Source organism: Polypterus senegalus, chromosome 14 (genome assembly GCF_016835505.1).
Source record: "Polypterus senegalus isolate Bchr_013 chromosome 14, ASM1683550v1, whole genome shotgun sequence".
NCBI lineage: Eukaryota > Metazoa > Chordata > Cladistia > Polypteriformes > Polypteridae > Polypterus > Polypterus senegalus.
Genome location: NC_053167.1, coordinates 58,760,846 through 58,786,578, shown reverse-complemented (window position 1 = coordinate 58,786,578; position 25,733 = coordinate 58,760,846).

Below are 25,733 nucleotides of genomic sequence, written 5' to 3'. Positions count from 1 at the left end.
AAACAGCCAAAACAAAGCTGTTGTGGCTTTTGGAAGAGTTTCTGACTGTCCTTCAGTGGCCCAACTAAAGCCAAAACTTAAACCTTATACAACATCTGAGGAGAGACCTAAAGATGGCAATTTACAAACATGTCCCATCCAATGTAATGAAGCTTCAGAGGATCTGCCACAAAGATCAGGATAAACTACACAAGAGGTTTGATGGGCAAAACTGCCAAATTTATCCACTTAATATTAAATCTACAGCACAATAAAATGTGCAGAAAGTAAACGGCTGTGAATATTTTATAAATCCACCATAGATGGATACATCTTTGTTGTAGCTATGAAAATAAAATGCAGAATTTTTTCACCTAATCCATTATAATAATACTGTACAGTGCATCCATGTACCTTTTACTATGAGAAGTGAAGTTAGAGACCTTTCCCAAGATCCATGAAAAACATGATTGAACTAATAAATGAATGAAGCTGAGTGCTGTAAAATATGTGTTATTCGTGCAACTATTTTTCCAAGTTTCCATGTCAGAATAAGAGAAATGTAAACAATGGCTGTTATAATTTGTTTAGATTGTCGTATGTTTGGTATTTACATATTTGCTCAAAGTTTGTATTAGTGTTTGTGGATATAGGATGAAAATACATTAGAACAGCAATAACAAGTTGTATACAAAATTATATCATTCCCTGTAAGAAATGACTGATGGAAATATCAATTAAATAAGGCAGTAAAAATGTTACAAAGCATTTTTCTACAAGCATCAGTTTAATTTTCAAGTATTACTTGAATATTACAAACTGAAGAAAAAAGTAAATTATAAAATTTGCAAGGTAAGTGATAAAATTTGCAAAGTAAGTATTTTTCGCTAACGTGGTCAACCTACTAATCACAAAATTTAATGAAGTGTTTAGTTTGCATACATATGAACAATTCTGAAATGTTATTTTAATTATATTAACTGGAATCCCTATAAAATGAACAATCAGCTTTTCAACTTGCCACATCAATATAATATCAGATGTTACATTTATATTATGCATCTTGTTTACTAATTGGAATATATGGATTTTATATAAAAACAAATGGGCAAGGTGTCTACTGAACTTTTAATAGAAAGAACAGTTGCTGAAAACATTGAAATGAATTTTAGTATTTTTGTGTTTGCAAACATATCTTTTAAAGAATTTTTTCTGAGCATTATCTAAATGTATTCATTTGGTATTTGTTTTTAAATTATTTTTAACAACTAACTTGCTTGTTTATTACTTGTTTGGGGACTTTGTTGGAGTTTAATGAGGATGATAATTAATGAGTGAATGTATTCCCATCTTATACAGAGTGCTGCAATATTTATAAAAAGATAATACCAATATTTATGTAAATGCACTTTTCCAAAGAGCATCTTTTGGATAAGCTGTCATACAAATTTATAAAACAGGAAACAAACAAAATGCATATTTCTCCAATAAACAAAAATAGGATTCAAAATGTACAAAGATAATACAGCATGTACTGTAACATGTGTATTTACAAGATGATTTACAGAAACTGATAGCTTACTTGCACACTGTACCCATCTGAACCACAACTTTAGGATGTGAGAGGAAAATCTACAATGAGATTAGTAGTCCATGCAAACTCCACACAGACAGTGATAGGACTAGGATTCAAATCCAGTTTCTTTTTACTGTAAAGCAGCAATCCCTACCACTATATTAATACACTACCAATTAATCTATTATATGAGGGTCACAATTTAAAAAAATAATTCTACATTATTTTAAATTCAAGAGATTTGTTCCGATTTAGGGATTGTCCTTCTATCCATTACTAATGGAACAGGCTTTTATCTCACCCTGACAATGTAGTGGAAAAGAGAAAGCCTCAAAAACTGAAAATAGAGAAGGATGAATGCATTTTTAGCTCATTATTCTGTTTAGATATACTGACCTTATTAGTAAAAAGCAAGATTAAATTTGTTGTATGTTAAAAGCAACCCACAAAAATCATGCCGACTATTGTTTTGGTTATAAAGTTATCATGCTGTGCACCAGAAGTGTTCGAAAATGTTTTGTTTGAATAAGAATAGATATTACACAAGTTTTATTTTCAAAGTGAGTCACTAATTAAGATGTTTCAGTTTGGAATGAGTTGTGTAATTTCAAAAACTATCTATTTTGCAGATATACTGGCCATTTGATACAGAAGGAACAGAAATATCTTTACAAAATTTTCTAATAACAATTTTGGAGCAAAGCTGCTTATACTATGAGATATAGTACAAAATACATTTACATGATGTTTTGTTACAGATATAAGACTACATAATCTGATCAGCATAAAGTATATCAATGTAGGAGAGCATTCACAACCTCTTCATGTTTCAGCATTGAGTAAAAGGCAGGCACAAGATGTGCCTAAGGCATGACATTTCTTGCACAGAACACTGACACACACATTTAGAGACCCAAACTAGCTTAAGATGTATACCTTTGGAGTTCAGAATACCTGAAGTTAGCCCAAGTGAAAATGGGGACAATGTGCCATTTCAACAGGCAAGAACTGAATCAAGGACATCAAGCTGTAATGCCAAGGTGCTAGCCAGAATGCCATCATGTCACTTTACATAGGAGAACTACTAATCTAGTATAATGAATATATAATGCTAATATACTTTAAAATGTTTTTTGATCATGACATTATTAAAATACAAACTACAGCAACTTTACCATAAAAGATTTCATTATTGAAAAAATGGTGGTCTTATAAAGGTAAGCAGACAAAAAGCTCTTAGCTATGATAGCTCACTCATTTTATATTATATAACTACAGAGACACTTTTGGGCATTTAACAGTTGGGTGAAACAGGGTTCATAAAACAATGTGTAAATAATATATTTGTGTTTAAGAAGATGCATTTGTATGCACTCACTTCATTGTCTGAATACAGCTAATATAAATATGTATATAACAACCACAAAAATAACATTTATAATTATATTAGTTCAGAATATAAGACTTTTTGCCTAAAACTGGAGTTATATACCTCCGAGAGTGTTATGTAAACCTACATATTAAAATATTATAGGGCAAACAGATAAGACTTGCATTTACTGTAGGCTAATTTGTGGTATGTATAAAGAAACTGCGTATTTCAGTGCAGTTGCTAAAAATAGCCGGAATTGGTATTTGTGTGTATTGTGGAAGGTTATGCAATTGAAATACAAATTCTACAAATGGATGAGATGAAAAGGCTAAATGCATCTGAGATACCGTGTTGCAGAGGAATTGAAAGAGTAAGCTGGTGTGACAAGAAGAAAAAAGGCAGACGTGCTGAGGGAGATAAAGGGTACAGGAGGAAATTGTAGATATGTCTAATAGTGTATTCTGGGCATTCCATGGGGGTCTCTAATAAAGAAATAATTTAAGTCATTCTGCATAGAAAAAGTAGTGGAAGCAAAAAGAGGGAAAGGTCTGTTGACTGTATGAAGACTGAGAAGACTGTTGCAAGTAGAGTGCATCTACCATGGGGAATAAATCTAAATTTATGAACATGACATGACATGAAGTATGATTATTCAATAAATATATTAATCAGTACATAAATTCCACTGGATTATAAATTGAATCTATGTTTTACTCTCTTTCAAATGAATGTCAATTAAACTATTCAACTACCTAATTTCTACTAGAATTTTCAAATATATGCATTCTAGAAATGAAAAGCAAGCTACAGTATAAGTAGTGGGTATGCTGCAGTAAAAAAGGATAAATACTGACTGCGTTAATAACTGGGAATTCACATTCACTGAATATCATTTTAGATTTCAATCACAGTCAACAACAACAACAACAACATTTATTTCTATAGCACATTTTCATACAAATAATGTAGCTCAAAGTGCTTTACATGATGAAGAAATAGAAAAAAGACAAAATAAATAATTAAAATTAGGGAAAACTAATTAACACAGAATAAAAGTAAGGTCTGATGACCAGGAAGGACAAACAAAAAAAAAAACTCCAGATGGCTGAAGAAAAAAAATAAAATCTGCAGGAGTTCCAGGCCAGGAGACCGACCAGCCCCCTCTAGGCTTATGATTTATGTTTATTGAAGGAAAATCCACAGTTGAATTTTACTTAATTTTAGTTATTTACAAAATAATACGTAGAGTTTGCAAGTGTAAAATAAAGCAAGCTATGGTTAAACCATTGTGTAATGAAATGGTAGAACAGTAAGTAAAAACAAACAGCATGGTACCTTCCACCACTCTTGTTTGTTACGCCTGCTACATCTGCTGTTGTAGGAGCCCAGGAGGCATTCTAACTACTGTACATGCAAAACCATCTCAACTAGATCCCTTCAATTTGAAGAAATAGTAGTTTCTTCAATATGGGGTCCTCTTATATTGTTGAGTCCTACCTTTGTCATGGAAATTTAGTCTGGTAACACTGTGCAAGAACCTGATTTCATCTGCTTGTTCTCAAAAGCTCATTCTTTCAGTCACTACAAAAGGTTTGTGATCATAGATAAGTCCAGGATTGAAGGCTGACTGATTGATAAATCAAAACTGCTGTCCAAGGACTTTAGGTGCAGCTGTACTACATCAGTATAAATCAACATTTTCAAAGCTGCCATCAACACACTAATGCATTGTATAAAATTTTATTTATCCTCACTAGTGAACAGAAACCTGATGTATTTGAACTCCTCCACCATACTTTATACAAATTGCTGAAAAGTTTATCTGGTCACTGGCTAACTGTCCTTAATTATCTAATACCCTAAATAAACAGTTGCATACCCAATGTTGCTTTTGATCACCTAGGGCTTCATTCTATTAAATAAAGTGCTGAAATGTAGAGGTCCTTTCCACATCTCTATCATTATTAGATAATACTGTTTCAACCATAAAAGTAAAGAACGGAATATTATGAGCATTTGGCAGGTTTCTTTTGTCAAAGATTTAGCTTCAACTTAGTGAAAGAAATGTATTTAATACATTTACATTAAATGTAAATAATGAAAGGATGCAAATACATATGCGTTCTGAGAATTTTCAGGTAAGGAAGACAGAAGTTTTGGTGTAAGGTAGTTCTCACTAATAATGGCATCAGAATATTGGTGAGTTATTGATGAACCACAGGGTTATTATTTCATTACAGATATTTAGTATTGGTTAATGCACAGAGCAAAGCGCGTAGAGTCTGCTGTAGGACAGACTGACATTATACATTATTTTGCTATGACTAGAACACAGGTCCTGACCTAAAAGCCTGGGCCAGGCATTTTTAATGCCAGCTAGAAATTCTTAGTTTGTCTGGTTGGGCCTCTGTATAGAATGTAAACTTTATGGCTGACGTGATAAGATGATCAATCACAGACCAAGTAACACTCAGGGATAGCTCCCAGGGGTAGGAGCTGGATACCCAAAAACTTTGAGGGAAAGAACTTTGCAATGATGGTCAATCTAAAATGATGGGTTTATGTGCACCTAAGAATTGAATAGCAATAACTCTATTCTTCCTTTAATAATCCTAGAATACCCTAACCTATTGTTTACCTCTATTAGCTCACTGTTCAACCTGGACGTAACATCTGCTGTATAGAAGAGACCCTAGTGAATTAGAACTGAACTTGTTAAGATAGCAGAGGAAGACCATATATAAGAGTTTACGCATTTGTCTTGCTTAAAACGACAACTAACTGATCACTAGTTGCTCAGAAGGTGCAGCTTTGCTAGCAACCAAGGATAATGTCTGTGTAAAACCTTCAGAGAGAAACAGCAGTGTAACTACAAGGTGTAACAAAAGGCCAAGAAGGAAATGAGCTCCTGAAGAAGTAAAGGAAGCACGCTGAAGATTCCTCCATGTGTCAGAAGAAATCCAACCAGGAAAGAAACAAATCACCAATCACCTCAGTCTGTAAGTGCAAATTGATGATTCTGAGAACTTTTAATTGAAATTTAACGGACAGGGCAAATTCAGGTAATGTATTATGGTATTGGTGTCACTGTAACCAAAAGGTGATGGTCCATACTTTCTTCATAAAATCCACAACAATAGGCACTTTCATTTATTTTGGACAACTTAAAATAAACTATAACATAACCAAGTAATTAGGAAAAATGTAAATCACTGTTAAAAGGGCAGCATTCATAATATGCCATAATCACTCACACAACTAAACTTACTCATAACAGGGCAATTTATTTTTATTACCAAGCAGCTTTGCAAAAAAGCAAATACAGCTGGTGTATCCAAAGGTAACAAATAAAAGTTATCACCACTGGTTATGTGCCACTGTGTTCTCCATGTTTCGTGAAACTAAGGTATTCAAAAATTTTACATCCTCAAAAACTGACTATACAAATGTTCCTAATATGAATTTGCCTGTCGGTCTACTGCAAAATGTCTGTTCCTAAGATGCTCTAGTGTTACAGGCTGTATCTTGCAACTAAATACAGCAGCAGCTGATTGATTTTTTGGGCACAACTGGTACCTTAGTGAATACAAAAATCATTAGCTAAAAACTACCACACTATGAATTAATTACAACAAGCTTCTAAGACATCTGTTGGGTTAAAATCAGGCAGGAAGGTTGAGTCCGCTGGGTGTTGAAAACATTTAAAGCATCAGAGAGCTGTTTGCCTCTTCAGAGGAAGACTAACACACAAAGGCAAAGGTCAATTGTTATGTCTGGTCTTTTGAGAAGTTGGACACAGTGATGGAGATGACCAGAATTTAAGCTGGAACAGACAAGATTCAGCCACAAGAGAAACACAAACCACACGCCAACAAAATTCTGTTTGTTAGCACACCAACAAGACTAAAGAATCTATATACACTGTGTGCACAATTATTAGGCAAGTGAGTATTTTGACCATATCATCATTTTTAATGCGTATATTCCAACTCCAAGCTGTATTAACTTGAATGCTTATTGGATTTAAGCACGTCAGGTGATGTGTATTTGTGTAATGAGGGAGGGTGTGGCCTAAGGAGATCAACACCCTATATCAAGGTGTGCAGAATTATTAGGCAGCTAGTTTTCCTCAGGCAAAATGGGCCAAAAAAGAGATTTAACTGACTCTGAAAAGTCAAAAATTGTAAAAAGTCTTTCAGAGGGATGCAGCACTTTTGGAATTGCTAAGATATTGGTGTGTGATCACAGAACCATCAAACATTTTGTTGCAAATAGTCAACAGGGTCGCAAGAAACGTGTTGAGAACAAAAGATGCAAATTAGCTGCCAAAGATTTGAGAAGAATCAAACGTGAAGCTACCAGGAACCCATTATCCTCCAGTACTTTCATATTCCAGAGCTGCAACCTACCTGGAGTGCCCAGAAGTACAAGGTGTTCAGTGCTCAAAGACATGGCCAAGGTAAGGAGGGCTGAAACCCAACCACCACTGAACAAGAAACATAAGTTGAAACGTCAAAACTGGGCCAAGAAATATCTGAAGACAGATTTTTTTCAAAGGTTTTATGGACCAATGAGATGAGAGTGACTCTTGATGGACCAGATGGATGGACCTGTGGATCAGTAATGGCACAGAGCTCCACTCCAACGTGGAGGTGGGGTACTGGTATGAGCTGGTATTTTTAAAGATGAGCTAGTTGGACCTTTTGCATTGAAGATGAACTCAAAATCAACTCCCAAACCTACTGCCAGTTTTTCAAGACACTTTCTTCAAACAGTGATACAGGAAAAGACCATGATTTTTATGCAGGCCAATGCTCCATCACTTGCATCGAAGTTCTCACTGCGTGGCCAGCCAGTAAAGGCCTTAAAGATGAAGGAATAATGACATGGCCCCTTCCTCATCTGACCTAAACCCTACCGAGAACTTGTGGGCACTTCTTAAACGCTAGATTTACGGGGGAGAAAAACAATACACCTCTCTGAAGAGTGTCTGGGAGGCTGTAGTCACTGCTCCACAAAAAGCTGATCGTCAACAGATCAAGAAACTGACAGACTCCATGAATGGAAAGGCTTATGACTGTTATTGGAAAGAAGGGTGGCTATATTGGTCATTCATTGATTGATTTATTTTTTTTAAATGTCAGAGATGTTTATTTGTAAATTTTGAGGTGTTTGTTTATTATTCTCACTATAACAGATGAAAATAAACAAGTGAGATGGGAAAATTTTCATTTTTCCTTTAGTTGCATAATAAATCTGCACACTAATAGTTGCCTAATAATTGTGCGCACATATGTATTCCCCTGATGATGTTCACACTCACATTTCCGTTGTGAAACATTCAGGTTTCAGGTTTATTAACATTTTGGATTGACTGATAGCACTGTGTTTGTTCCATATTAAAATTAATCCTCAAAAATACAACTTGCCTAATAATTCTGCACTCCCTGTATATAATTCACTAAAGCAGCCGACCATGGGCAGGCAAGACGCAAGACAGAGCCCCGCTAGCCAACTCATCGAGCTCCGCACACCAACAATTCACTATGCACGACACGAAAGAGCCACGCCCGCCGACTCACAGAGCCCCAGCCAACCAACATTTCACTAAGCAGCCAAATTCAATAAGCAGCCGACCATGTCACGCAAGACAGAGACCATTGGATACGCATGACACAGCCACGCCCACCAACTCTAAGATCAAGGGATCCTTAAAAAAAATGTGAAAGTTTAAAAAACACAACAATAGAAAAACAATCAATCCTTTAAAACTGAGGTTAAAACACAGTGCAGGAAGCAGTCTCTAAAAACCAATAAGCCCAGTGCTTCTTTTTCATTAGCGTCTCACCTGCTTCACCCATGCGGGCCCTGCAACAGGCGAGATGCTCTCTTAGCAGCTGACCTTCTCTGTGCCTGACTCCACTACTGTTAGTCACCTGACCAATCCTTGGCTCCAGTCGGCTCCCCCTGACAGTGACTTGGGATTCCCCAACGACCACGGCTCTCACATTGGGGACACCACGTCCCAAGTCCCGACTCCCACTGCCTTCCGCGGAGAGTCTCCCACCTTCCAGTCACTCCTGCTCTCCGAAGTAATCTCAGCGGAAGTGACCACAACTACTACTCCCCGGGTGTCGGCCAAACACCCAGGCTGTCTGTTCAGCTGCTGCCAGCCTGCTCTCGCTCGCTCTATCGTACGACTTTCTCTCTCTCCTCACTCACTCGTTCACTGCACAGGTGAGAAACGCCCACAGCACAACTCCACCTGGAAACTGCTTCAGCCACACTACCACGCCCCTCGCTATGCCACGAGCGTGGTGATTATTTATTTAAAAATGGCCTTTTGAAGGGGAGCTGTGGGCCCGCTACACCACAGGAACACCTGTGACTTTGCCTTCACATTGTTTTCCATTTATTTCTGATCCTGTTCAACCATTATATGGCAACATCAACTTCTCAACTGTCACTCTGGAACAACTCGGCACGCTAGCTATATTAAGCGTCACCAACGAAGACTCGCTACATCTTAATGAACAAGTGCTGAAACTTATCCCTACCGACAAAGTGACTTTCACCTGTGTTAACTCCATCGTCACCGACAATCCTGCAGATCATCGTTCATTCCACAAAGAATTTCTTAATAGTCTTACTCCCACTGGCATGCCTCCGCATAAACTCAAAAATAAAATTGGTTCAGTCATCATGCTTCTCAGAAACCTCCTACCAGCAAAAGGCATCTGTAATGGCACAAGACTTTCTGTTACCAGCATTCACCGCAATGTACTGGAGTGTAAGTCTATCGCAGCATCAGATTCAAATTTGCCTTTTACATGCAGGCAATTTCCGTTAGATTTGCCTTCGCAATGACAATTAATACAGTGATTCCCTCGCTATATCGCGCTTCGACTTTCGCAGCTTCACTCCATCGCGGATTTTAAATGTAAGCATATCTAAATATATATCATGGATTTTTCGCTTGTTCGCGGATTTCTGCGGACAGTGGGTCTTTTAGTTTATGGTACATGCTTCCTCAGTTTGTTTGCCCAGCTGATTTCATACAAGGGACGCTATTGGCAGATGGCTGAGAAGCTATCCAATCCGAGCACATATTAGGTATTAAATAAAACTCCTCAATGATATACGATATGCTTCCTGCGCGGTGCTTTGCACACTTAAAGGCTCTAACAGCCCGTATTGATTTTCGATTGTTTGCTTTTCTCTGTCTCTCTCACTCTCTGTGACATTCTCTGCTCATGACGGAGGGGATGTGAGTAGAGGGGCTATTTGCTTAGAAGATACGGACGCTCTCCTAAAAAATACTGAAAGACTACCTTCACATTGTTCCCTTCATTGCGGCCACTTTATCGCGGTGATACGCATACTTAAAAGCCCAACAGCCCTATTGATTTTTGATTGTTTACTTTTCTCTCTCTGACATTCCGCGCACTCCTTTGAAGAGGAAGATGTGTTTGCATTCTTTTAATTGTGAGAAAGAACTGTCATCTCTGTCTTGTCATAGAGCACAGTTTAAACTTTTGACTAAAGGGTGTTATTTCATGTCTAGAGGGCTCTAATAATGTTAAAAAACATATTTAGAAGGTCGTAAACAGGTTTTCTGTGCTCTAACTGTAAAAATATTAGATTTATAAATAAAAAATCCTACTTCGTGGAAATTTATTTATCTGCCTGGAGCGGATTAACCGCGAGAAACAAGAGTTTACTGTATGTGCGGAGAATATTTATAAACAGAGTGGGAGAGTTTCTAAGGGCTTAAAATATATAAAAATAACCATACAAACATATGGTTTCTACTTTGCGGATTTTCACCTATCGCGGGGGGTTCTGGAATGCAACCCCCGCGATCGAGGAGGGATTACTGTAAGCCAAAAAGAGTTTTCAGTCACTGACAAATTGTATGTTGCTTTCTCCAGACTTCCATCTTTTCATTCACTCACAGTTGTATCCTCAAATCCACCCCATTTGGACAACTGTGTCTTTCAGGAAGTGTTCAGTCATCAATAAATAATTATGCGACATATGCTACGCCGCGAGTTGGCTAGTATACTGTATTGCTTGAACATTAACACAGAAATCCTACTGAGTAGCCCAGAGCTCATCCCTCTGTATTTTACAGGAAAAACAAATATGAAGTGTTTTGATTTTGGAGTGTAGCAGAGTACATAACCAAACAGTGTAAATGATCAAAAATATTTGAACAAAATAATATTTTATGAGCTGTATTATTATTATTTTTTTAATTAACAAACTGACATTTTATTTTTGTTAAAGAGAAATATAGAAAAGAAGCCAATAAAAACAACAATAAAAGAAATAGTAAAAGGTCATCATCATTTTTAATGACTTTATTTGAAGAAAATAACATTACATACAATCAAGTCAAACTTAACAAACCAGAATTCAACCCCCACCCGAGAAAAAGAGAGGAAAGTCAAAAACAGCAAATCCTTAAAAAAATAATAAAGTGAGAAAATCCTTTCTTCATTATAAATGCTTATTCTATTCTTTTTTTTGCCATATTTAAAAAAAAAAAAGTTTTGTACAGATCTTCTAAGTGAGAATTTTATTTTTTCCAATTTTAAACAGTACAGAACATCAGCTACCCCCTGACACATAACAGGTGGTTTGGGATTCTTCCAGTTGAGAAAAATGCCTGAGGACGTATTTGTCTCTAAAAAATAATCAATTTGCTTAGAGATTAATTCTGAACAGTTCTCATCATCTGATGACATGGGGTTGACACAACTTATGAAATGAGTGTGTAAAGCATACTCATTTAAGAGTCATAATCACAGGAGCTTGATTGGAGATAACAATAGCACTGTACTTGCATGGTTTGATAGTGGGCAATAAATTATCTATAACGAAACAATCAATTTTTGAGTAATTATGACATACTGATGAGAAGAAGGTATATGCTCTTGATTTTAGATTTAAAAAATATCCATGGGATGGGGCTGATAAGTTATGATCCATTACAAATTGTTTGATTATTTCTGCAGTATTAGACGTTATTGCCACTGTAGTTGAAGACCTAGCCAGGTCTGAATTTAAAACACAATTAAAATTTACAGCCATTATAATTTTATGAATTTTCATATTAGGAATAAATGCAAATACATTTTGGATGAAATTGCTACATTAGGTGCATAGATACTTATCAGAATTACTTTAGATTTAAATAAATTACCCATCACAATGACATATCGCCCTCAGGTCAGATACTACGTCTGATACTACAAATAAGATTGTTTTATGTATTAAGATTCCTACACCTCTAGTTTTCTTTGTATAGCTGGAGTGAAACATTTGGCACAATCCAATCACTTTGCAACCAAAACTGGTGCTTACTTATTATTAAGTGAGTCTCCTGTAAAAATGCTATCTTTGCATTTAGGCCTGTTAGGTGAGAAAATACTGTTCACTGGTCAAAGAGACACTGCTCCTAAAGTTTTAAGGACATTTTGCAATGTTAGGTAAAAGTTGTACATTGTTTCACACAGTAGATTTAACCTTTATATCATATCTTTGGCAGATATTATGGCAAAGGACTCTATTATTATGCTGGCTCTTAGAATTATTAGGGTAACAAAATTTGTATTTTTTTTTTCAAGAAGTAACTTGCTCTCTTTGTCCCAATCCTAGTCCTCCCACAGTTTGTCTCCCCAAGTGAGGCTACACCACACTTCACAAAGACCCAGTCATCTGATGTGCCTAGAGACAGAGCATGCCCAAATCAAAACAAACCCCCATCAGCGATGTAAAAAGTCTTGATGTAATAAACCTAGGGTATTATGTAAAACAGTGCTTTTAAGAAAAAAAAAATCGAGATATAATAGTATAGTCCAGATGCAATAAATTTAGGGTATGATGTTAAACAGTCCCTTTAGGAGCTAGAAAAATTACATAATGTTTACCAAAATATGCATATATTTAATAGAACAGCTTTCAATATAGTAAATAAAAAGAAAGTGGCCGAAAATGAAATGGAATGTATAGTTAAGCCAAATGTTGGATTACAGTTAGACCAAGTTGCAAGAAGTATGCTCTTTGCATTACCAGGGCACAATATGACTCAAGTTCATATTTTGGATGATGTTGGAATCTGTCTTTTTAGCTTTTTTCCTACTTCTTTAGGAGAACTAAAGCTGTAAAATTGGCGATCAGTAATCACTTTCAGTTTGGCTGGAAACAAGAGGCTGTATTTGACTTCAGCATTAATCTGGGTAAATCTGAATGTGGTTGTTTTAAAATATAATCTGCTCTTTCTGGCTAAGAATCAACATCAAGAATTGTTTAACCTGTATTTGGTCAAATCAGACAATCTGTCTTCTCGGTTTTGAGGCATTAAACCATATATGCAATAAGCTACTGAGATCTCTGTGTGAGATTTAAGCTCCTCACCACTTACAGGGTGAGTCAAAATTATGTTAACACTAATGGATTATTTTTATCTTGACTTCACTTTTCCAGGTTGATGGAAAGGTCGTGGTGGACCATTTCCATGGCCCTCACACTCCCCTGATTTGACAGCCTGTGATGTCTGATTAAGGGGTATGGTGAAATAGCGTGTCTATAGCAGGAAAGTTCAATGACCTGAAGGACAAAATACAGGCTGTGGTATCATCTATTCCCTGCGAAATGTGTGTCCGGGCTTTAAATAGTACTGTTGCTTGTTGTTTTTTGTGTGTTGAACATGATGGCAAACAGGTCAACACATTCCTGTAAATCATTTTGCACATATGAAGTATGTTTTGTGAATAAATTCTTTCCGCCATTCAAATGTTAACATAATTTTGACTGTATTTTAGAAGATAATTCGTGTGTGTATTTCACTGGGATTGGGCTTTCACAGTTTTAAGGGAGACTTTCAATTCTAATGTTGTTCCTTCTACATCTGTCTTCCAACACTGCTAATTTATCACCAAGAATTTTGCATTCAGCAGTTGCTTTTTTGTCAGCTGCATATGTCAATTGCTCAATTTCTTCAATATTAGTCGAAACCATTTGCTTAACTTCTAGATGATCACACAGTTCTCTCATTCTCAATTTTGCTCAAACTTTCCTATATTTTTAATCAATTCCTTGCAGAGGTTTTTGAGGCTTACATCATGTTTATTGCTTAAACATACCTCCTGATCCTTTTGTATCCTGAAGCAGGTTTTCTATTCTGCTCTACATTCTGATGTCAATTTTGTCTGTTTTCTTGTGTATGTCCTCCTTTACATAATTTATATTTCTCCTGAGTGTAGTAATCAACGCCATCAACATGGATAGCTCATTTCCAACTTCTCTGTGCTTACATTACATATGCTGTTAGACTTGATTCTGTTGACTCACAGAGAGTGCTGATCTTAGATGACAGCAGGGATAAAGAGGCCATACTTGGTTTCCAACATCCTGCCTGAAATCAACTAATTCACACTGCCCTCCTCACTTGCAGTTGTCTTTCCACATTTGCTGTTGGCTGAAAAAGATGCTGCTGTTGTTGGTTGAGAATGGCTTAGACTTTGATTCACCTTTAATTACCTTTTCCTTCTCTTTCTGACCCCTGTTGTCTTGCTTTTGCTTTTAATATACTTGTAATCATATTCTCTTCGGTTGACTAAATATAATTTATAAATAATAAAAAACCTAAATAACACCATTGCCAGCTGGGCACTGTCACAGACGATCATCTCTCGCAATGGACGAGAGCAAAAAAAAAGATCATTATCATTTTTCAACTACCTTTCAGTTTATTTGAGTGTAAGACAGCGCAGCTGTTTTGTACTCTTAAGTGCATAATGGGGATGAACCAGGATTAACAATTGACTTTGGACTTTTGTCCACCACCTTCACCTGAAGACTAAACATCTTTGCAAACAGTGCCCTGCGATGACATGTAAACATTACATTTTCACGTGTTTTGTAATTTAAGTAGTATTGTATAGTATAGTGCTACTGTAATTCAGTCCTGAGGGCTCACTGTGGCTGTAGGTTTTCATCCCTACCAGTTTCCTCTTTTAATTGGACTCCTATTTTAATTAGCAAGCTGTTATTTCCTAGCTCCTATTAGTTCTTTTCTGTCAGCTAAGAAATCGCAAGTTAGTTAAGCTACATTTTTACTAAATGATACGGGTGTGCTATATGGGGTAAAAACGAATCATTTTTGTACTTTAATGTTTGTTCTTTTTTAATGGTCTGGTTATTTAATCCCTTAGATAATAATAAGCACACAAGAGGGAATGGCACAGAATTAGCTTCTATTCTTGAGCTTTCAGTGTTGTTTGCATTGGTTTGTGTCCTGTTTGTTACTAATTAGCAACGTTTGGATCCAATTAAGAGAACAAACTCCACAGAAAAGTAAATTAAAAACAAAATGACAGAGTTAAGTATTTGAACATACGCGAAAAATACAAATACTTCATTTTTAATACTATAAATGTAAATTGGACACTGACTGCTGAATAAAGGAAGGAAAATAAGTCAGATAATTAAACAATGAGATTAATTACAGGTCAAAATGACTGTGAAACTGGTGGAAACACAAATTTGAAGTCATACTACTAAATTTGAGAACCAGCATCAGTATACTGACTTAATAAAAGCACAGGCTTCATTGTTCATTCCTGATATTCTTGCAGCTGTTTTGTCCTCTTACCTCTTCTCTGCTGCTCTGCTGCCTACCAGATGCTACTTTTCATTAAACTTTAAGAAAACCTATGTGAAAGTTTAGTTGAACCCTATGTTTATGCATTTGTTGGACCTTCATGCATTCATAATTTTTTGTCAAAACTTTTCCATGGTTGTCTAACTAATGTTAACTCTACTCAATATGTTTTTGAAAACTGTCATCCTTATAAAATAAAGCATGGAGCAATTTAGGTCATTGGCTACTTTGAGCTAGAGGAAAATCAAATCAAAGAAGTTTTTAAGTAAGACATTAAAGCCGTTTCACTAAACTATACCTTTAACCAATGATGACTGCTGCTTTATAAATCATTTGAACCGCATTTTAATTTGAGTCTTCTGACAAACTGGCATGGCTTATGTGGAGTCATAGTAAGTAATATGCTGTTGAGTTAGCCATATGTGCACTGTAAGGGCCGGATTATACTTCATGCTTTAGAAGGTGAATGCATCATAGCTGCCACATGTTCCTAGTGTTTATTTGACGTATCCTTAGAGCATGCCCTCAGAAATTAATGTAACGCATTCCCAAATGGCAGTACCAGCAAAAAATCAGGGGGTGCAGTGTGTTCAACTTGGAAGTTTATTCAATGTTTCATGACTGCTTTGATGTGGTGAAGCAAATCATTAAATTTAAATACTGTCATACAAATGTATTCTTCCATTTTTTTTTACATTTTTGCACCTTTCGCAACAGCATCAGAATGTGTTTTTGCCACAGACAATAACAAAAATTAAGAGCAGAGTGAAGAAAAGAAAAAAGGTCTATTTTGTGATTAAAGTGTAAAATCCAACTTTAATCTTGTAGTTTATTTTGTCATTAAAGTAGAACGTCGTAAACATCATCTTGAAACCGACTCAGTTGTTAATCGCTTTTTGCATCTTTGGTTTCCTCCAGAGGCAGGCAGTGATCTTTTTTTTTTTGTATTTTGTATTCTACACACCAATGTACTGTAGTATTGGGAAGCTTTTGTAATGCTGTTCGAGTGCAGTATGTTATCTCTAATTATTTTAATTTCACTAATGCTTATTTAATTGTTGTGAACTCTAATTAACATTCAATTACTCACATATATAGAATGGCACACTTTTGGCAAGTACATTTTGCAATCATGTTATGAAGCCATGAAAAGCTAATTGAGGTTAATTAATAATTATTATTGTGCTAAATAAAGTGTATCAAACACCATAATTACATCTTTCAAAATATTAAATAAAATGCATTAATTAAATCTTTGAAGTTTTTTATTGTTTTTGTATTTTAATATAAATATAATTGTCACTGCCGATGTTCTGTATTTTTAACTTGTTCATGATTGTTCATGTGATTTTTATTTTTAACCAAAATTTAAATTTAAATACTGTTGTTGTATGAATTTTATTTTGGGATAAATGATTGCAGTTATTATACTGTGGCACCTCAATGATTTATTTATGTGATGCATTCTTTGTAATTTGCTAATTTTATGTGATGTTTTGAATGTTACAGTATTGACAAAGGCATTCCACAGTCTTTAAGTACATTAAAGTACATTATGTCCTCTTAATTTTTTCTTGAATACTTAAATCTTCCATAGGTGAGTGAATAAAACAACAGAGGAATTGCTGCTCAGATCCTCTTCAATGGATCAGTATATATCTAGAGAAAGGTCTCTTTTAGACAAATATAACAGAAATTACAGTGCATACAATTATGAAAAATAATTTAAAAGTAACAAAAAAATGACAAAAAACAAAATCATTTTAAGCCAGGGAATAAGCCCTGGTTGTAATATAACACCAATGAGCCATTTTCTCCAAATAATAATTTAATTCTGTGTTTACCTTGATTAAAAATATTTTTTTAAAGAATTTGATCAGTTTTTCAGTATTATTTTGCCACTGTGAATAAATATACTGTGTTTCACAACACCTGAAAATAGACACAAAAAAGAATTTCAATATAAGCAATAGGCATATTGGCCAACTTTTGATAAAAAGAAATGATAATAAAAACAGAATGAATACCGGTACTCCTCTTTGTATTGAACTGAAATACAAGATTGATCTATCTATCTATCTATCTATCTATCTATCTATCTATCTATCTATCTATCTATCTATCTATCTATCTATCTATCTATCTATCTCCAAAAGAGTCAGTAAACAATGTTGCATTGTACAGCATGTCTTCATTCAAATCCCAGACTTGATAAAAGTGTTGACAACACAGGACTGTAGGGTTGGAAATGTGCCGTTTGTAATATTTGAAGGTCTTATTGGAAGAGCAACAGAGCGCAGACGATATCACTTGTATGATCAGTCTAATCATTGAGTTTAAAGACAAATATCCTCATGAGTGCAATATTTCACACAGGAAGAAAGATGCAGGCAGCTCATTATATTTATTGGTAATTTTTATCAGGAGCATGTCAGCAAAATGCAATAAGTAAGAGGGATCTATATCCTATATTATTTCATTTATTCTGAAAAAAAATATTAATGTAACACTGAAGGAGGAGGCTTTTGTTGTAAGCGTTTGTGACAATGATTAACTTTTGCATTTCCCCGTATTCTTTAGCTATAAATGTCACTCTTGTCTTCAATGAGGGCCTAATTTTTTTTATTTAATTTGGTTAATGGAGTGGTAGTCAACACATAGCCAAGCTGAAAGGATAAAATGCTAATGTGTCATGTGCTAATCTTTGATGATGCTTTTCATGTCTTTTCAACTTAACTTATTGTCTACTTTCAAAATTAAATTAAAAGTGGCAAAACAACTTTGATGCATATGGTTCCTATGAAAGTCACAGTATAACTACTTTAAATGCTGTGTTGTATCAACTTCAAATCACCTTACCTATTCTGTGTACTAAGTGTGATATTTTATTTTTCATTTTTCAAATTAAACTATTTCATCTAATTGACAAAGCCATGATGACTTCTCAACCATTTTGGAACTCCTTTTGGTGGGATGTCAAATATTTTAAACCCACTTATTATGCGGTTGAAATCTTAACTCCTATAGTTTGCTCACTGGGCTGGGATAGGTCACTTTACCTTTCAGTGATGTGTAGGGCTTAATATAAACAGTTTGTTTGCAGACTAATTAAAACTGTTCTTTAATTAAAATTAAATGCATTTTTGTTTCAGTTTAGGGGAAGAAAATGGTTCCATTTGTAACAGTTTCAGCAGAATAGATGGATGAAATTCTTCTGTTTTGCCAAAAATTAGGCATAATAATATAATTACAGGCAGAAACATGAAATGTCCCAATGTAAAAACAGATGTAGTATACTGTTATAACTTGCTTTATTCCTGCATTTCACACTTACAGTACATTAGCAGCTCAGTCAACTTATACTTATCAAATTTAAGTGTCCCTAAGACAACATCACATAGTAAATCAGCAGTTGTCAGATGAAGATGATGAAATTTCATCATTATGGTACAAAAATAAGTGATCACCTTTTTATTGAACTTTGAACAAGACACATTATTTTGTTTAATTAATACTTATAAAGCACCAAATATATCTTAGTTTTTTCTCACAGTTTTGCTTTAAGAACTAGTTACTACTTATACTATTAATATCATAGACCATAGCTTTATTTTTATTGTAGTAATCATACCTTTCCTTTTTGGCTAATGGTTAATATCCATAAATAAAATTGTTTTACATCTCTTCTGTCAATGTGATGATTTCATATCCTTTTGTAAAGTAAATGTTGTGGCATATTAATTACCTGTTAACAATTTCAGCTCCTGCTTTAAAACAACTATTAAGCATATAAAAGATGATCACTAAAGATGTTTTCAAAGTTACATTTTGTTAAATGAAGCTTGACAGTAACATTCAGCATATTGTAGGATGTTCTAATGCAAATAATAAGGTACAGAACAAATGTTTACTTACAGTTCAGCTGAACTAACACCAAGCCTCTGTATTTTGTGGTTTCTCATATAGTTTTAAAAGGGAGCAATTTTATTAAAATTTAAGAAACTCATCTTAAAGTATGCTTTTCCAGAAACAATAAGGTGACAATCCTTGACAAATCAAGGGAGGTTATGATTAAGATTGAAGGAGATGAACCTTTATAGGTCAAACAAGTGGAGATTAAAAGGTGCCATGATTGAATTGTTTACAATGATGAAAGAAATTAGTTTGGTGAATCACATTTAAAAATAAAGTATTTGAGTGAAAAATAGGTGACACTGAGGCTTGTTTAGGGTAGAAATGTTAGAAGAGTTTTTTATCACTCAGAGAGCCATGAACATGTAAAGTAAATTTCCAAGTTATGTAGTTGATATAAGGACTTTAGGGCTATTCAGAACTTGATGATGAATTTCCCTTTAATAAAGCAGAATCATTCTCTAGATCACAGTTTTTCCAGTCACATGCATGCTATTGATCTTCTTGCTACTGTCTGTGCAGCCACTGGCCTAGCATATTTAGTCTAAATATTTAAAAGCACTGCTATGCAGAACCACTGCCTTATTTGCTCTGTTTTTTTGAGTTGTACACATGTGTATAGATTTGTAAAGTGACTTGTGACTGGGTGTTTTGTAAAAGGTAGTATGAAATAATGTTTCATTGATTTATCGATTGTTTGTTGCAATTTGCAATTTAAAATAGATGGACTTGCATCATCATAGTTTGCTTACTGTATAATGAAGAATTTCTCATGAAATTGTATTAGTTGGTTGAAGAGACTTCAGTTTTCTCTTAATGGTGTTAAGAAATTAATTCAGGTTGATTTGTGATTCTAAATTGTGTTGGTATAAACAAGTGTAGTTTTCTGTGTGAGTATAACCCAGATGAGACAACCCTCATTCATGGTCAGTTCCTGCCTTGTGTCTGATGATGCCAGGATAAAGATTTAATTCCCTGCAATCCTGCTGTTGATAAAGCAGGTTCAGAAAATAGATTCATTGTTGGCTGATGGGGTATCACAGCTTCAGGGTGACTTACAAGACACTGTAGTAATTGAAAGCTCTAGCAGTATAGCAGCTTTTGTATTCAGCAATTCACTGAAGGCTTGTAAAATTACTGTTCTTTAAAAGTGGCAGAGGATGTTAGATATGGTCTCCTGAATGTGATACTAATTCAGATTACCTGCAAAAAAACATATGTAACTTTTATAGTAATCAATATAACAAGCCAAAAATAGCTGCTTTGAGAAGTTTAAATGTGGACATTCTGAGCAGTCTTTGCATCTGACTAGTACACTACCATACAATATGTGTTTATTTGACTTTAATTTGTTTGTGGGTTTTTTCTTTCCTCTGAACAAGTTAATAAGTTTACAAGTTGGTTATCTTATTTTCTGCTTCATCTATTGCAACTGTATCTACTGTAAGATCTTTTTTGTAGTGTTTTAAATCAGGACTTGTCTACTGTTCTTGATTAAGTTCCAAAAGCCTTTCATTAATCACACCTTATAATCTCTTGCTATTGTATATTTGGGATGCGTCTATGTGCTCATCAAGAATATGTTAATGAATCCTTTGTGTAATCATGACATTTTGTGAATAGCAAAGAAAATGATCATTGCTGGTTTTGCAGATTTGCTAAATTCTGTTTGCTATGCTCCCTCGATATATCTTGGCTAAATAAAATATTTCTATACATTGCTGGAGTCTAAAGTCACTTTTATGTACAAGAGATGACCTGAGATGAGTACAAGAGATGAGATGCTTCATAAGTGTGGATATTCATCTTCTTTGCATGTATGTATAGGTGTGTGCATTTCATCTCCGCTAGAGTATTTGGGAGCCTTAAGCTCATTATAATGTATCTAAGCTCATTTAATGTAAAGAACAGTATCCTAATATTTAGGAAGAAAATTGCTTACTGTCAAATATGAGGAAAGAGAAAATTCATTATAAATGTTGTGTGGGATTCTCCTTGAAACAGCATTCCAGCAATCCTTTTATAACTGTATTACCGTAGTATTAGAGTGTTGTACCGTGTTAGCCATTATGAATGTAGTGAGAAGTCAAGCACAATGACACCTTCTATTGGCTAACTAAAAAGATTCAATTATGCATACTTTTGAGGCAACTCAGGCCCTTTCTTCAGGCAAGTTACCCAACTCAGAGTAACATTATGTATTAATATTGTACATTTGTGTTATTTAATCACGTTCTTAAGATAATATGTGAAGAAAATGTACTTACTGAAATTTATAATAAAAAGAGTTAACATCATTCACAGGAAAGAAAAAGAATGAAAAAGCAAATTTCAACATCTAGCAAAAACTTATAAAAGGATGTGTTTGATATGGATGTTTTTTACAATTTTGACACACATCAATTTATGTTGCTAAGTGTAGCTGTACTTATGTTTAAAAAATTTGTCTCCTAGTGGCTTGCAGTTGAGGCAAATGGGGGACCAGAAACATGAAAAGTCCTCAAAGTTGAGAATCTTGTAGGCTATTGACTTACATCTAAAAATTGTAGTGAGAAGTCAAGCAAAGTTTACATCTTGCCTGAAAAAGGGTCCTGAGTTGCCGCAAAAGCTTGTATATTGTAATCTTTTAAGTTAACAAATAAAAGGTGTCATTGTGCTTGACTTCTCACTAACTGTATTACCGTTACAGTAGTATTACCCATATTTTAACACTTCCTATCAGATGAGCCAAGTTGGTTAAGGTTGGGAAAGGTGGCTAGAAAACTGTATCCTAAGCAAGTGTGAACCAAATAGGTTGAACCATATACCAAAGGAATAAGCTACCAAGTAGTGTGGTAGACAGTAAGACTTTAGGGACATTCAAAACTAGATTTGATATTATTAATAGAATTAAGTGGATAGGACTTACAAGCTTTGTTAAGCTGAATGGACTGTTCTTGTCTAGATTGTTCTAATGTTCTAAAATATTGCAGCTAGCTTCTCACCTATCTCTGTTAACTGCAGAAATCTTTGACTAAAAAAGTACAAAAAACTACAATAAACACTGAAACAGCAGAAGAACACTTCCACGTAATTGTGGGTAGTCCTGGATACAGCACTACTCCATCACTGGAATACTCCATTGTGTAAACTGCAAAACCTTCATTAAATTTATAGCTGCGTCAGCACACTGCACCCACAAAAACCAAAAATGCAGGTCTGTATATTCACTAGAACATACCTTTGAAGGGTTCTTGCTCGGATCTGTTCATGATTAATTTAGTAGCTGAATGAAGTGGAAAATAATATTTTGGTTGCTAAAATCAACAAAATTAATTATTCCCCACTTCCACCACTGACAGCATTTTTGAGGATGTGTTTCCATATACAGATGTTCCGTTGATTTAGGTCATCCAAGTCACCCTCTTGAGGTGTTTTTTGTCTTGTATGTAGCATGCAATAAGCAGCATTTTGTTCAAATCTCACACCAAGATTTACATGCTGCCATGCATGTGAGCCTTGGATTTGTCACCTTCAGGACTCAGTAGAGGTTAAGCAATACCACACTGGGCTAAGAGAAGATGCTGTCACTAACTGTTGTTTCTCTTCCACCCACAGCATCAAGAGAAACCTTAGCAACTGGCCTTACCCCCGCTGGTCAAGACCAGAAAGAAAGGAGCATGTCCAGAGAGCAGACTGTAAAGTGAAAGTTGCTTTAGAGCTGCCTGAAGCCTGTTGTCTAAAATTTGCGAAAATTGTGAGGCTGGATTGGCTGAATTTATGTTCACTGTGTTTGAACCCTTATGCTTTCTTTTGCTTTTCGTTAAACAAGGAGATCTCCAACATTTATTGTGGGCTCCTGTACTCTATCTGGCTGTGACAATGCCTATTTAAAAGAAACATAGTCATGTTTGTCTTTTTTCATTCAAATGCATGCTTCCAGAAACTCCCCTAAATCAAATGTGCAGTCAGTCTAAACACTTTCTTCAAATCAAATTAAATGTGTGCAAGTGCACTATGATAGAATGTCATCCCACCCTAAATTAAATTTTAATTGGGTGCCAAATGCTTCCAGGATCTTTGAAATGGGTAAGGCTTGTTCAGAAAATGTACACATACTGTATACATACTATGAAAGAGGCGGCCCATATCACTAGGTTAAACCACATCATGCAGTATCATGTTACATTGTGCTTTTTGTTGATGCCTGTACTCTTTATTTTTCTCACGTCACGTTTTGTTTGGAGCTATGTAGTACATCTTCATTATGTGTTTAGTTGCTTTTGATCGCTTCCATAAAAAGTTGCCTATTGTGGGGCATGAACAAGAAAATGAACAATGGCCCAGCTTTTTCCTTAAAATATAGGTTTAAAATTAATATATGCAGAATAAAATGGTTGCAGAATTTAACTGGTGCAACATATTGTCAGTTGCCTTTTTAAATAAACACCAGAAAAAGCATTTATTTTTTTCTATGTATTTTGATTTGGTCTGAAAGAGCTTTTTTAGATGTTTATCCTCACGATTTTATGGTGTTATTGTGCATAACTTTGCACGGGTAATAGTATTCATGACTTTTGGCACTACTTTTAGCTATGATATTTTCACATATGCAGACTTAATTCGTATAATTTCTTTTTGCATTGTAAACTTCTCTTTCTTTACCTAACAATGAAGACATTTCTCTCTTATTTACGTATACAGTATGCTGCAAACAGGTGAGAGGTGCTTAATTCTACTTATGAGTGCAGTGAAAAAGTAAATTCTGGAATGGTCTGTTTTTTGGCTGTAGCAGTTTGGGTTGACCGCAGTTAGGTTCTGCAACAAGATGAGCTAGGACAATGAGGACACATATAATATCAAGAGTATGGGGCAAAAAGCTGTAGTGCTTCTCTTCTGCAAAACAAAGCGAGAAACAGTGCCTGGTGTCTCGAATTCAAACAATGAAAAGAGGAAGTCCCATGCTGCCACTTTGTTGCACGGCCAATGTGCGCCCCAAGATTGGAATCTGTGAGTTCAATAATCTACTGTATATTTTATTTACTTATTGCTAAATTGTGGCTGCTTGTTGCATTTTGTTTCTAGTATATGTTCCATTTGCATGTTTTGTTGTTTGAGACATGGTGACACAGTGGTTAGCACTGCTGTCTCACAGCTCAGATCACATATTTGACCACAATAATTGATCCAGCATAGCTGGCAGACTTTTCCCTAGCTGTCAGTGACACCTAAAAGACTATTGCACCATTATAATCCATTCAAAGCGAACCGAATTCAGCAGGGTTCACTCATCACTAATCACCACTAACCTGTCTTGCGTGGTTTTCTACAATGGTTTTGGACAGAAATTCTGTTATAAGTACATTTTTAAATATTAAGCACTTTTAGTTTTCCTCTTGTTTTCTTCTGAAGAAGAAAATTAATATATATATTGTAAAAGAAGCCCAGACACAGAAAGACACACAGACCAACAATGTCCCAAAAGCACACATGTTTATTAACGTTCTTCTAGCTCACATTACACAAAACCACAATATAGCTCAGTCTGTCCTTTTCTTCTCTCTGTTCTTCTCTGCTGCCTTCACTCCTCTCTCGGAAGCTCTGTCCTGTGCCACCCGACTCAAGCTCCCCAAATGGAGTGATGCAGGCTGCTTTTATACCGCACCCAGAAGTGCTCCAGGTGCTTGTCGAAAAACATCCAGCAGCACTTCTGGGTGTGGCGGAAGTGCTGCTTGGGAATCCAGCTCCTCTTCTGGCAGCACTTCTGGGTGTGGCGGAAGTGCTGCATGCCATGGATCCGGAGCTGTCCAGGCACCCCCTGTCGGTGGCCCCGATGTAAACCAGGGGGGCTACCCTCTCGTGTCCCTCAAAAGGACATCCCGACTGGGCAAGGTCTTGGGCCGTCTATTACAATATATAAGTTGCTAATTTCATGTCATTTAACTACCTTGTGTTTTTAAGGTTAAATGCAATAATAATTTATTAACTTTAATAGCACACACTACAGAGAAGAGGTAATGTTTTACTGCAATGTTTTTAAGTTTGAGGGGCTTCTTTGTTTTATCTATTTAGCCATAGAGAAGCAGGTAAGAGGATCACATTCCATCTCCAATGCTGTTCTGGAACCCTCTTGTTCAAGAACACCACCATCTTAACATTACTATCAGCAAGGTTATGTAGTGACCCTGGACAACTCTAATGTTAAAATAAGAAAATAATGGTTTAGATAATGCTCATATAAGTAC